This window comes from Ambystoma mexicanum, chromosome 5q (genome assembly GCF_040938575.1).
Source record: "Ambystoma mexicanum isolate Mex_15411 chromosome 5q, UKY_AmexF1_1, whole genome shotgun sequence".
Lineage (NCBI taxonomy): Eukaryota > Metazoa > Chordata > Amphibia > Caudata > Ambystomatidae > Ambystoma > Ambystoma mexicanum.
In genome coordinates, this window is record NC_090933.1 from 99,047,630 (window position 1) to 99,062,176 (window position 14,547).

A 14,547-nucleotide genomic window follows, 5' to 3' on the forward strand; every position below is an offset into this window, starting at 1 on the left:
TCAGATGTGTGCAGATCTGCAAAGGAGTCTCTCATCACTTTTACAGGGCGCCCCGAACACCTCTTGATCCCGGCTCGATCGTCCCATCCTCCCCGTTTTCTGCCTTTCTCAATTACAACGTCTGCGATGGAACAAGTGGGGGATGGTCCCTATTCGGGCGCCATCTTGAAAGGGGCCCCTAGGGGACCCTGACATCTATGGAAACAAGGCGAGTCACCACACACGATAGAGACGCCAGACATGAGGTTGTATTCCCAAAGCTAGGGTTTTATTGCAAAGCAAAAGTCACCGTTGGCCAACTCGATCTCACGCCCCGCGACGTGTATCTCTAGACCTCAAGGGACGCAAGAGCCATGAATTACGTACATCAGTTACATATATACAAAATGCATATCAAACAATCAGCTATGACATGTTTAACATCCCCCTTTATTGGGCTTCTTTGAACTTGGTGTGATGATGGACATCTCCGACCACTATGACACCTTCAAACATCTATTCTAGTAACAATTTGCAATTTGTGAGTGCAAAGGCATCTTTCGGTTATTGAATAGAACACGGCGCTTCTGTTCTTGGAAGCGAACCACATACGGGGGAGTTGCATTCCGGACCTTGCTATCTATCAGGTGCTATTCGCGTCCTGGGAGCCGACATGCTCTAGCGGGCTCAGCAAAGGGGGGGCCGTAAGAAAAGCATAATTCAAGCCTTTAGCAGTATTATTCTAACATACTCTACCATATAACGAGACTGGCTGGCAGCTGTGCAATGATTAGATGCCCTGCAGCTCTGCTTCAAGGCTACATTCGGGAGGGAGCTGGGCATTTTTCCTGGTGCTGCCTATGTTTGTGTTTCAGCGAACTCTTGTTATCCTCACGGCCCTGCGGTCTTGTCCTTTTCACATACAGACAACAATGTTTCACAGTCGAGCAGTGTAAGCGGAAAATATATTGCAAAGCAATAGGAACAGAAAGCAATGAGCAATGTCTTGCCAATGTTGTTCTTTATGGCATTGGAACCTCTGGTGAGGTTTCTCAGGAAGATGGGAGAAGCATGGATACTCGTGGGAGGGGTGAGGCACATTGCTTCCTTATATGCGGACAACATATTACTCTGTGATAAATATGTGAGAAAACATGCCAATGTTGTTAGATATTAGATATTGTGGATAATTTCCATGTGTATGGGGGTTTCGTAACAATAAAGAGAAGTCCTTAATGTTCCTGTTGGGGGCCATGCGTGGCCCCGATTTATCTGCCCTCCCAGACTGGGGGATATGATGGGAGGGAGAAGCATTTAAATACTTGGGAATTACAGTTTTTCACGATATGGAGGAGACATTTGTGTACAAAATCTGCAGAGCGCTATCCGTGATTGGAGACTGGATCCAAGTTGCCGATATCACTGATGGGAAGGGTGGCACTTTGCAAAAGGGTTATTCTCCAAAGGCTTCTCCATTGTTTCTCGAATATACCGTATGGCATTAAGAAAATATTTTTTAGAATGCTGGATGAGAAGGCCGGGGAGCTATTATGGGATGCGGGGAGCAGGAGAGTCGCACTGGCAACTTTGAGACGTCCACGTTCAGAGGGGGGCCTAAATCTGCCGGATTATGAGCACTACGATATGGCAGCTCAATTGCAGGCGGCACTGACTTGGAGAGACACAAGGGGCTCACCGGGAGGGAATAGAGCTACTGTGAGGCACGATAGAGGGAATGGGGGCCACCAATGTATATCAGGTGGTGAGAACGCTCTGGAGAAAGCTCTTGAGGCTACAGGTGTCCAGTCTCTATAGTGCAGACTTACCGTGGGGGGTGGACTTGGGACACAGCTTGGTGCTGTGGAGAATAGTGATATCTAGCTTGGGAAATAAAGGGTGCAAGACATTGGGAGACCTGTTTAAGGATGGGAGGCTGTTGTCCTCTGAAGAATGTAGTACCCAATAGGGGGTGGTGTACGGGCATTTCCTAACATATGGTAGGTGACCAGGAGACTGCCTGCCATGTGGCGTGGGGTCCCGGAGGAACCACGGACAAGCCTGCTGATGCAGGTGCTCAAGAATCAGGTAGATGGGAGGAGGGCAGGTTTCTCGAATTTACCAGCCATTGTGGAGCGCATTTGCCACAAAGGAATTGGTGGTCCAGTGTAAATGGGAGAAGGGTGGGGGGGTCTGATTTCGGAGGGAGAATGGATGAAGAACTGGGAGCAGGCCACAAGGTTTCTCGGAATGCAAGGCTCCAGCTTATCCAGTTCAACATCATACACAGGACGTACGTGACTCCCATTAGAATGCACGCAATGAATCGTGCTCAGAGTTGAGATTACCCCTGTTGTGTGATGGAGTGGCCATTGCTTGGAAGAAACCCCAGGGTCCGTCAGTGGTGCACTGGAAGGAAGATGTCCGCAGGTGGGGATTGGTGCAGTTGGATATATTGCGCAAGCTCATGGATCTGAGATGGAGGAAGGGGTGACGGGGGAATAGGGCCAGCTGCTGGAGGAGTTAAGGTTTCCCACAGATTTGAAACCCCCCTGAAAGGCTGGAATGAGCTGACAAAACATAGGCAGTAAGAAATACAATGAGGAGGCGGGGCATGGAATACTGGTAAGGTGGGGGGACGTCAGAGGGTAGAGGGGTTCGTAACCATAAAATCCATTGTACTATAGTGTCATTTTTTTGTAAAAGCACTACCACTGACAGTTCTGTATAATGTGCTGTATTCTTTTATGCACACATCATCTAGTGCTATGAGACTAGCAGTAGCAAATCAGGGCTTTAAACCAACACATAACATAACTGTGCCTATACGGCTTAAAAGGGCACCCATGTACTGTTGCAAGCTGTAGTGCTTGAAAGCTTCTTGTAGTTTATTACCTGGTTTTAGCCATTCTCGCTCATATTTCTTCTTGCTCATCATCAATGGCACCCTCGATCAATGGCTTCCTCACTTACTCTATCCCCCCACTCATTCTGCACCCCTTATCCCATCCTGCTTTAAAAGAGCATGAACCTCCTTGCACCCGGGTGCCTATTAATGCAACATGCAAAGAACATCAGTAAACGCCAAAACTATTGGCATTGCCAGTGCTTGTTTTCCAGGTTGTAGTTTCCGGCGGATTGCATAGGAATATGCTAGTGTGAAAATCCACACTAACGATAAGGGAGCTGCATTTATTTGGTGGAGCAGGAAATGGAGGGGGGCGTGGTACGTCCACCCCACTCCCCAACTCCACCTGACAAAATGCAGGAACACGAGATGGATTGGAAAAAGTAGTGCTAAACACTTTTAACACAATTTTTTCTAAGCCTCTGCACAAACAACATGCCGCCCAGAAACTTCTAGGGTGCAGCCTGCCATTGGATAGAAGAAGCACATGTACAAAAAGTGTGGTGCAATCTTACCCTGAAATCTAAATGGATAATTCTGAAGGGGTCATTCTCCAAGTCGCTCAGAGCATAAAAGTAAAATGTTAAAGTAAGGTGGAACCATTTCATGCCTTACTTTTACACTCCGCTCCATTCTCCTATGAATGGGCTTAACAGTTCCGCTTTACACCTGAAAAGACAGGTGGATGACTCTGGCTACGTTAATAATAATACGTTGTCATTAATTGCATTTTATAATGCTATGATTGGCTGCACAGCAGTTGTTCTTTTTATATGCCATTCTCTTTTCTTTCTCTGCTCTCAATTTTCATAGTTATGTGCGTTTGTGGCTTGCCCTTAGAGTGTTTTACTGTTCAGGGGAGGTGTTATGCTTATAATATGAACAGCTCTAAACTCCAAACAAGGCCACACCAGTCTGTAGCCATGCATGAAACATTCCTGTTAGCATTTACAGAGATACATTCCACAAACGTGCATTCCATCTATTGACTATTGCCAGCACTGTCTTCTCAGGCACAATTGGAAATATAAACAACATTGCAGAAACTTGTCAAAGTACATTATGCGGTTAATATGTTCACTAGAAACCTAAAAGCTTGATTTCCAGTGTCAGGTATTTAGAAAACACGTTTATTTTCTTCTACGCACCATGCACGAGAGAGGCTACTGTATACCTGCCAACATTGTCCCATTCTGATTACATTGTCTTTCAAATCAAATGTTCTTGCTATTCTGGATGGACCTTTTATCAGTATTGTTATTGCACTGCGCATAGAAATGTACTTGCATTATTAAGAACAAAAATAATATGATTCAGGACAAAACAGATAAAACACTAGCCAAGGTAAAATGTTTCAATTAGGAGATTCTGATTAGATAATGTTAGGAATGTTATGCGAAGAAAAAAAAACCTCGACATCTATTTTATCATTTGGCAAAAAACCCATTTTGTTGAAACATGCAAGTTAGTTAATACGTAAGCAACAGATAACAACAAGATTGGCTTTAATTCAAATGTGGATAAGCACAATGTTTTAGTTTTCAATGTTCCTAATGATTAGCTGGATGACAATCTTGTCTATTAGAATGTGATCGGCTAACAGGGAAACAGTGGTGTAACTTAGCCTTTATAAGGAAGCTATTTTTGCAGCCAGAGGGAGTCCCAACAATTTCACCCAAGGCCATGCTGCTATGAACCACGTAGGAGCAGGGACTGGAGGACACTGTTGGCCCACAAGTCTTCACTTTCCCAGGTAAAAAAAAGCAAGCAAATCTTAGTTTAGATTTATTTCAGTGATGTCGATATACATTCTGGTCACCTTTCAGCCTGGCTAAGCTAGACCTTTCCAAGGTCTCCATTATTAGAGGAATAAGAGGTGCTGTGTTGTTTGCAACTTAGTTTAGGGCGACACTCTCCTCTCTTACTGTGTTGTATTTTTATGGGTAACAATGAGAAATTCAAAATGTACCAAAAACAATGCGATGCCCTTGTACAATTGTGACTCGCTCTCTCTGATTGTTACCATGCAGCATTTCCTTGCACTAATGTGTTTTAGACATTGACCTATATTGACTACATTTATATTTTTTCTTTATTGTGGTTTTGTTATATGGGTTGAATCAGTGCACCCTTTTCATTTATAAGAAAAAGTGTTTTTCAAAAAAATGTTATAAATGATGAGGACAGCTACATAATAAAAACTGTACCTCTTCGTACTCATTAGCTTACGCATGTGTATTATTTTTCTCCTGCATGTACACCTACCCTAGGAATGCTTGAATAACGCCACCATAGGGTAGCCACCATACCACGTCAATTTGCAATAAAATTAGTTACAATTAGCTTTGACTCCAACAGCCAGGACACTCCCCCTTTGTATACAGTTATTTATAGCCCTTTTGTCCTGGGTCTGGTTAGGGCTCTCCCTCCTGTGTATATTGTTCTTGATATAGCCCGCGTGCTATAATAGGGATCTTTCCTCATACAGCTTTTGCTACTGATTCATACAGTTTATCTAGTAGGACCCTTTCTAGTTTTCTATCACTATTGCTGGCCATCTTCTGTCCTTTTTCTTACTTTCCACTCTACATCATGGACCAGACTCTGAGTTTCACAGAAGAGCAAATTTTAGAAATCATCCAAGGCCCCACATTATTTAACATCGAGGGTGCACAACAAATCTTAGCATCTACAGCGTCTGGAGATGAATTACTTAACCTCAAAAAACGTTGCTTCAGAACTGAAGTACACGGACCCTTTCTAATGGAATACCTTAGGGCAAACTTAGTACCACTCGGCCTTCTGGTAAGAAATGAACCAGCTCCATTCCTAGAGGACAAAGATTACATGCTGGATTTTAGCAAAATTGCGACGAAATGCAGCAGGGACCTCATGGTTCTTACCATTACCAATGCTCAAAGAATCCACAAAGACATTTCTAAAGAATTAAAAGAACAAGAAAGTAAATTCCTGAATGATGAAAGCCTGGAAAACGCTCAAGACAAACTAAAAGAAATAAACAAAACGATGGATACCTTTATGAGTAGTACGCTAGAGAAAAAACATAAAAAACTAGTGTTAAGACGGATTTCTGAACTCTGTCCTGGTGGCGCAGAAGTTCAGAAGGCCAACCTAATTACTTGGAACAGGGTAACCTCTGGACGAGCCAGACCAATCAAGGTAGCGATCGCGGCGGTCAAGACTAGGTCTCAAGAGGGGTGAGGGTGACTGAAAGCCCGCAATGAGCACACAAAGCAAGAGCGCTTACAAACTACTCCAAACAGTTGTTATATCAAAAATAGATACACATTTATTTTAAGGCCTTTAAAACAATGACCGTAGCGAGAAATTCACAATATCACAATACTAAACCAACACATACCATATCAACACAATATATATACAAATACACAGTCGCAAGCGTTTAAAGCACGAAATATGTAGTCCACCTTAAAGGAAAGGAAAACAGGCAGTGCGATAACGCTTTAGACTCAGTTCGCCTTCAGAGGCACCTAACTAGATGGAAGTCCGAGCCCTGCGAAGAGTGGAGCCTTGTGCTCAAAGTACCTGCCACGCCGGTGCCAACGGGCAAAAGGGGAAGCTCTTCGGAGGAAGTCAGGCAGTTCGGGTTAGTGCACAGCAGAAGGAGAACAGGTTCCGCAACTCAAGCGCAGCCTCCACAGCGGGCAGAAGCAGAGCGCGAGTACGGCCAAAAGGGTGCTGTTTTTACACAGCAGGGAAAAGCAATGGGATACTGCAGGAGGGCGACCAGATCCTAGCTAGACTACTCACCGGTCCCCGAAGCAAGCAGACCCAGGCTTCTCCACGTTAGTTTCAGCAGCTGGCAGGTTCAGAAGAGCAGGGAACGCCTCGTAGTCGTGTAGAGCAAAAAGACGTCCCAATCGACGAAACCAGCACAGTTTGTTGCCGCAGCAGGACAACGGAGCGGCCGTGTGTATTCGAGCCAAATGAACACTCCTCCCTTCAGACTTGGGAACGCCTAGTGTACGAAGCGTGGGAGAGTGACAAGGACTCGAAATACAACACAACCTGGCGGCGGTTACAGAGCAGGACTCCCTTGTAAGCTGGTCAGTCAACTGGATGGCCCAGAGACACTTCCGAAGGCTTACTTGGCAGGAGTTGATGAAGTCGCCGGGAATAGCTGTTCCTGCTATTCCAAAGGTCGAAGCACCAGTACAGGCCTTCTGGTTCGATCCAAGGAGGAAAGGGTTTCACAGGACAACAGCAGTGCAAAGGAGGATTCCTTCAGCGGGTCACCAGCGATTCCTCGGTCCAGCCTCTTGGTTGCAGGATACTTGGCTCCTGTATTCCTTCGTTCGTGAGAACTCAGGAGATCGACATGGTAGTGGTGTTTCCAGCCCCCTCTTATCCACGGTTCCCTTCGCGCCAAAACGGAGGGGAGCCAATGGGAGATCCGCTCATCAACACACCTACCATACGTGGACCAATCACGGACCACGGTGGGCCCAGGCATTCACACCACCCTAGACTCTCTGGCACCCAGGATGTGTATTGGGACAGGACATCCCAGCCCACACCCTGGAGGCACACAAACGACATGTAGAAGCCCGTGAAAGCAACCACGTTTCGCGGGAAAGTACATGCCCAAATAAGGAAGGCCCCGGGTCGCTCGACCTGGGGAAGGTGAAGGGAGCAAGACGGTCAGTGGACAAGACAAAGGAGCCTCGTGGTCTGGCCATTTTGGGAGCCAGGCCACCATTTTGGGTTCAGTGCGAAAAACGTGCTCAGAACGCCAAAAGGAGCTCAAAATAAACAAAACGATCGCTGCCACCATTCGAGTCCCTGAATGACTTGCACCGATCAAATACCATCCTAAAAGAGTATCTAGGGCCTGTAGAAGGCTAGAGACCCAAGAGAGCTGTAACTTAGCTTACAGTGCCCTCTTGTGTCATGTTGCACTAAAGCCGCAACATGATAGAAGAAACTACGGGAAAAGCGTTCCCCGGTACTGACTGTCTTAAGGGCATGTCAGTTTCCCCGTAAGAAAGGAGCGAAAGCCCAGAGGAGTGCGGCAGAAGGCTGCACTTCTCTGGCAAAGTCAAGAACAAGGTGAAAACAACAGCAAAAAGTTTAGGGGTTGCCACATGGAAGGAAAATTACCTACAATTCCGAAATCTTTCCTAACACTCGCCCCTCCCAGACTATGGACAGGGGGAACTAATCCACCCCTGGATGAGTCTCTTGTTCAGGTCGGTAAAACATTCTGGACAACCCATCAGCATTGCTATGTTGGACACCTGGCCTATGCTCAATAGTGAAGTCGAAGCCTTGTAGACTTATGGACCACCTAAGCAACTTTGGATTCTCCCCCTTCATGTTCATTAGCCACTTTAACGGCTTATGGTCAGTCTGCACAGTGAAGTGGGTCCCATAGAGGTAGGGCCTCAGCTTCCTTAGGGCCCAGACAACAGAGAAACATTCTTTCTCTACCGTGGACCATCTGAGCTCTCTGTCCTTAAGCTGGCGACTAATAAAACCGATAGGGTGTTCCTTACCCTTCTCATCTACTTGTGATAGTACAGCTCCTATCCCAGTGTCAGAGGCATCCGTCTGCACGATAAAAGGTCTTTGATAATCAGGGGCCCTAAGGACAGGGGCCTGGCACAAGGAGTCTTTTAAGCCATTGAAGGCCTTCTCACACTCGTCGGTCCAAGTTACCTTCTTGGGTTTCTTCGGAGTTGTGAGGGCAGTCAGAGGAGCAGCTATGGTGCCATAGTCTGCCACAAAAGTGCGGTAATACCCCGTGAGTCCTAAAAAGGCTCTCACTTGGGTTTGCGTAGTGGGGGTAGGCCAGTCTTGTACTGCTTGTACCTGACTGATTAGAGGCTGTCTCCTCCCTCCACCTACTTCATGTCCAAGGTAAACCACTGAGCCTTGTCCATTTTGGTGAGGGGCCACTCGGACACCCTCAAAAGAGCTATCTGAAGGACTGCTTGGGAACAGGTCGGGGAGAGGTTCAGACTCCTCTCCCGCAACGTCTGAAGCCAGTAGCAGTGCTGCGATTTCGACGCTTGGGCCGAAAGCCTTCATCCTATTCACGTGAAGCACTTTTGGAGCCTGTCCAGGCCTTCCAAGGTCCACTGAATAGTTAACCTCACCCAGGGGCTCCACCACTGGGTAAGGGCCTGACAATTTGTCCTGTAAAGCTCGAGGCCTTATGGGATTCATGATCAGGACTTGCTGACCAAGTGTAAAGTTGATGAGGGAAGCTTTCTGGTCGTACCAATGTTTCACCAGCGCTTGCCCTGCCTTCAATTTATCACTAGCCAAGCCCATCAGAAGTACCATCCGTTTTCTGAGCCCTAGCACATAATCAACTACGTTGGTAGTAACAGGGGGAGTGGGCATCTCCCATCCCTCTTTGATGATGGCTAAGGGTCCCCGTACGGGATGACCGAACAGAAGTTCGAAGGGGCTGAAGCCAACACCCTCCTGTGGTACCTCTCGGTAGGCAAACAGTAAGCATGAAACAAGAAGATCCCATTTTCTTCTTTGAGGCTCCTCCAGAGCCCCAATCATGCTCTTTAACGTCCTGTTAAAACGCCCCCCCAGACCATTGGTCTGGGGGTGGTATGCAGAAGAGAACCTGTAGGTGACCCTACATTCTATCCACATAGCCTGCCTATACTTTGACATAAAGTTGCTGCCATGATTAGACACAACTTCTTTAGGGAAGCCAACCCTAGTAAACATGCCGAGTAAAGCTTCTGCAACTGGCTTGGCAGTTACAGTTTTCCATGGGATGGCCTCAGGATACCTGGTTGCATGGTCGACCAGCACCAGGATAAACCTATTGCCCGAGGATGTTTGCGGGTCAAGGGGACCAACCATGTCGATCCCTACCCTTTCAAATGGTACCCCCACAACTGGGAGCGGTACCAACGGAGCTTGGATTGTCGCGCCAACCTTACCAGACAACTGGCAGGCGGCACAACTCCTGCAGTGACTTTCTACTTGCTCCCCCATCTTGGGCCAGTAGAAGTGCATGGATAACCTTTGCTTGGTCTTCCTCATACCGAGGTGACCAGCAAGGGGAACTTCATGCGCCAACTGCAGGAGGAAGGGCCTAACAGCAAGGGGAACCACCAACCTCCTATGGTCTCCTTCTGTAGACTCTGTGGGCTCACTATACAGGAGTCCACCTTCCTGGTAAATCCTATGCAACCCAGGAGGTTCACCCTCAAGCTGGGAGCAGGCCTGTCTCCTTAGGCCTTCCAGAGATGGGCACTCACGTTGGCCTTTACTGAATTCGTCCCTATCAGGACCTCCTTCAACTAACAAGTCTTTTAGTTCAGGATGATCGTTGGGGTCGAATACTTCAGGCATCGCCACCTCCTCGTCAGGCCCGGGCGATTGACCAACTTCCTCCACCGCAGTGGTAGGCGAGCTCGGGGGAATATTCTCTTTCCCTCGTTTTGACTTGTAGACTCCTTTCGCCTTGGGTTTCCCCTTCGGCTGGGGCGGCGTATTGGACTTGGCCAATGCTGCCCGGGCTTGAGACCGTGTGTAGGGTCTTTCGGCAGTGTCTCCTACGAGCCCTAAAGCTCTGAGATCATTACCCAACAAGACCTTTCCCGGGACGTTTCTCTGAATGCTCACTGGAATCCTGACTGCTGTACCATTTAAAGTAAGATTTACAGGTATTACTGGAAACATACAGAGGGGGCCGTCAGCCAACTTAGTGGGCATCAGAGTAGCTCTGGCAACTTCCTCTGAGTCTACCAAGGTAGAATCCACTACAGTGCGACTGCACCCACTATCCCTAAGAGCTGGAGTATCCACTCCATTGATCAGCACACTGTCTTTAAAGTAGTGCTTGGTATTATCCGGAATCCTAGCATAAGCCTCTGCGACTTTAGACTCCCAGGAACCCAGGGACACTAAAACTACCTCAGCCTCTATTCCGCTGGGAAATGAGTCTGAGGAGAAGGATGCTCCTGTAATCTCTTCTTCCTCGTAGGAGGAGAAGGCCAGATTAGCGCAGTGGACCCCCAAAGGTCTAACCTTACAACGGGGATCCCCCTTCACGTGGTCAGTTGCTCCACAAGAAAAACAAGCCCCAGTGGGTCTGTTTACGTAGGGAGGCTTATTGTAACCAGAGTTCTGTTTCGGAGGCGGACCTCCACTGCCCTGTGAGTTCTCTTGTGTCTTACCCTTGTTTTTCTTTTTGTGGCCCTTATGGAAAGAAGATTTAACAGATTCCCCACCCTCCATATCTTTGGACTTTTTCCCTTCCTCCTGCTTACCAGGATGAGTTTTGTCCTTATGGGACACTCGATGTGACACCCATAAGTCTGCTGCAATGGCCAGCTTCTTAGGATCTATCTCCTTCGAATCGGCCAAATGCTGCTTAAGCTCCGGGGAAGAAGAAGCAAAAATATGTTCCAGCATGACAAGATTTATCATGCCTTCGAAGGTAGAAACCTTATAACCTTCGACCCAGCCAGTTATGTTTTTCAAAGATTCAGCGACATAAGATACCCAAGTACCACCTTCCTTTTTCTTATACTCTCGAAAACGCTTTAAATATTGGGCCGGAGTCTTCCCAAACTTTAAAATGAGAGTTTGCTTTAACATTGCGAAATCAGCTCGCTCAGCCTTCGACATTTCCATAATGGCACTACAGCCAGAATGGGGCAGTCTACTGAGCAACCACGCAATCTTATCAGCATTGTCAACTTCTTGAACTTCGCATGCATACTCAAACGCATTCAGCCAGTCCATAATGTCATTCCTTTCTTCATACACACTGAGCAGATCTTTCGGAAACCGTGGATGAGAGGAAGCCCCAGACCCATGTCCAGGACCCTTGGACCCATTTGCAACCTGAAGCTTGGCCAGTTCCAACTGGTGATCCCTGTCTTTCTGTTTTTCTGCCTGTTCGATTTTTAGTTTGGCTATGCTGAATTCAAGCTCCTGCTGCCTAAACCGCAGCTCTTGCTTCTTGAATTCAAGCATAGCCTCCCCATCAACACTGGCAGAGGAAACATTAGACATCACATCCTCCCTGTCCTCGTGGTCGCGATGGATCAGTGCAGCGGCAGAACCGTCGGTTCTACCAGTGAGAGCAGCCCCACCACCTTCTGCACTGTCCTCAGAAGTTATAGCGTCAAGCTGCGCTTCTTGCCACGCCACGATTCTTTGGATCATTTCCAATTTCGTGCCTTGAGAGGAAACACCTCTCTCCGCACACATCTTCTTCAATGTTTCCGATTTGGAAGCATTTAAAGTTAACAAGGTATTTGTTTCCATACTGTTTGATAGGACTATGGCCTTTTTAAAGTTATACTACAACAATTCACTACGTGTACTGGTTGGAATAACCTGAAATGCCTTAGTTCGAGCGCAACACTGGATACCTTCAGTCGTATCCCACCGCTGTACACCAATTTGTTAAGACGGATTTCTGAACTCTGTCCTGGTGGCGCAGAAGTTCAGAAGGCCAACCTAATTACTTGGAACAGGGTAACCTCTGGACGAGCCAGACCAATCAAGGTAGCGATCGCGGCGGTCAAGACTAGGTCTCAAGAGGGGTGAGGGTGACTGAAAGCCCGCAATGAGCACACAAAGCAAGAGCGCTTACAAACTACTCCAAACAGTTGTTATATCAAAAATAGATACACATTTATTTTAAGGCCTTTAAAACAATGACCGTAGCGAGAAAATCACAATATCACAATACTAAACCAACACATACCATATCAACACAATATATATACAAATACACAGTCGCAAGCGTTTAAAGCACGAAATATGTAGTCCACCTGAAAGGAAAGGAAAACAGGCAGTGCGATAACGCTTTAGACTCAGTTCGCCTTCAGAGGCACCTAACTAGATGGAAGTCCGAGCCCTGCGAAGAGTGGAGCCTTGTGCTCAAAGTACCTGCCACGCCGGTGCCAACGGGCAAAAGGGGAAGCTCTTCGGAGGAAGTCAGGCAGTTCGGGTTAGTGCACAGCAGAAGGAGAACAGGTTCCGCAACTCAAGCGCAGCCTCCACAGCGGGCAGAAGCAGAGCGCGAGTATGGCCAAAAGGGTGCTGTTTTTACACAGCAGGGAAAAGCAATGGGATACTGCAGGAGGGCGACCAGATCCTAGCTAAACTACTCACCGGTCCCCGAAGCAAGCAGACCCAGGCTTCTCCACGTTAGTTTCAGCAGCTGGCAGGTTCAGAAGAGCAGGGAACGCCTCGTAGTCGTGTAGAGCAAAAAGACGTCCCAATCGACGAAACCAGCACAGTTTGTTGCCGCAGCAGGACAACGGAGCGGCCGTGTGTATTCGAGCCAAATGAACACTCCTCCCTTCAGACTTGGGAACGCCAAGTGTACGAAGCGTGGGAGAGTGACAAGGACTCGAAATACAACACAACCTGGCGGCGGTTACAGAGCAGGACTCCCTTGTAAGCTGGTCAGTCAACTGGATGGCCCAGAGACACTTCCGAAGGCTTACTTGGCAGGAGTTGATGAAGTCGCCGGGAATATCTGTTCCTGCTATTCCAAAGGTCGAAGCACCAGTACAGGCCTTCTGGTTCGATCCAAGGAGGAAAGGGTTTCACAGGACGACAGCAGTGCAAAGGAGGATTCCTTCAGCGGGTCACCAGCGATTCCTCGGTCCAGCCTCTTGGTTGCAGGATACTTGGCTCCTGTATTCCTTCGTTCGTGAGAACTCAGGAGATCGACATGGTAGTGGTGTTTCCAGCCCCCTCTTATCCACGGTTCCCTTCACGCCAAAACGGAGGGGAGCCAATGGGAGATCCGCTCATCAACACACCTACCATACGTGGACCAATCACGGACCACGGTGGTCCCAGGCATTCACACCACCCTAGACTCTCTGGCACCCAGGATGTGTATTGGGACCAGACATCCCAGCCCACACCCTGGAGGCACACAAACGACATGTAGAAGCCCGCGAAAGCAACCACGTTTCGCGGGAAAGTACATGCCCAAATAAGGAAGGCCCCGGGTCGCTCGACCTGGGGAAGGTGAAGGGAGCAAGACGGTCAGTGGACAAGACAAAGGAGCCTCGTGGTCTGGCCATTTTGGGAGCCAGGCCACCATTTTGGGTTCAGTGCGAAAAACGTGTTCAGAACGCCAAAAGGAGCTCAAAATAAACAAAACGATCGCTGCCACCATTCGAGTCCCTGAATGACTTGCACCGATCAAATACCATCCTAAAAGAGTATCTAGGGCCTGTAGAAGGCTAGAGACCCAAGAGAGCTGTAACTTAGCTTACAGTGCCCTCTTGTGTCATGTTGCACTAAAGCCGCAACATGATAGAAGAAACTACGGGAAACAGCGTTCCCCGGTACTGACTGTCTTAAGGGCATGTCAGTTTCCCCGAAATCTTTACTAACAACTAGCTAAAGACATTAAAAACTTTCAACTCGAACTTATATATCCATACTTATCAGCCGATTATAAGGATAAAAAGGAAAAAGAAAGATTAATGAACCAAACAGGATCCGCAAGGAATAGACGTAAAACAGTATCATTCTGGAATACATCAAGCTCAGGATCATCTGACGATGATGCAAATCCCAATGGAAAACCAAGCAACAGTGGCAACCAACAACAACCACAAATGTTGCCTTTTTTCGGCCAAGGGGGACCCAGGGGAGGCTAC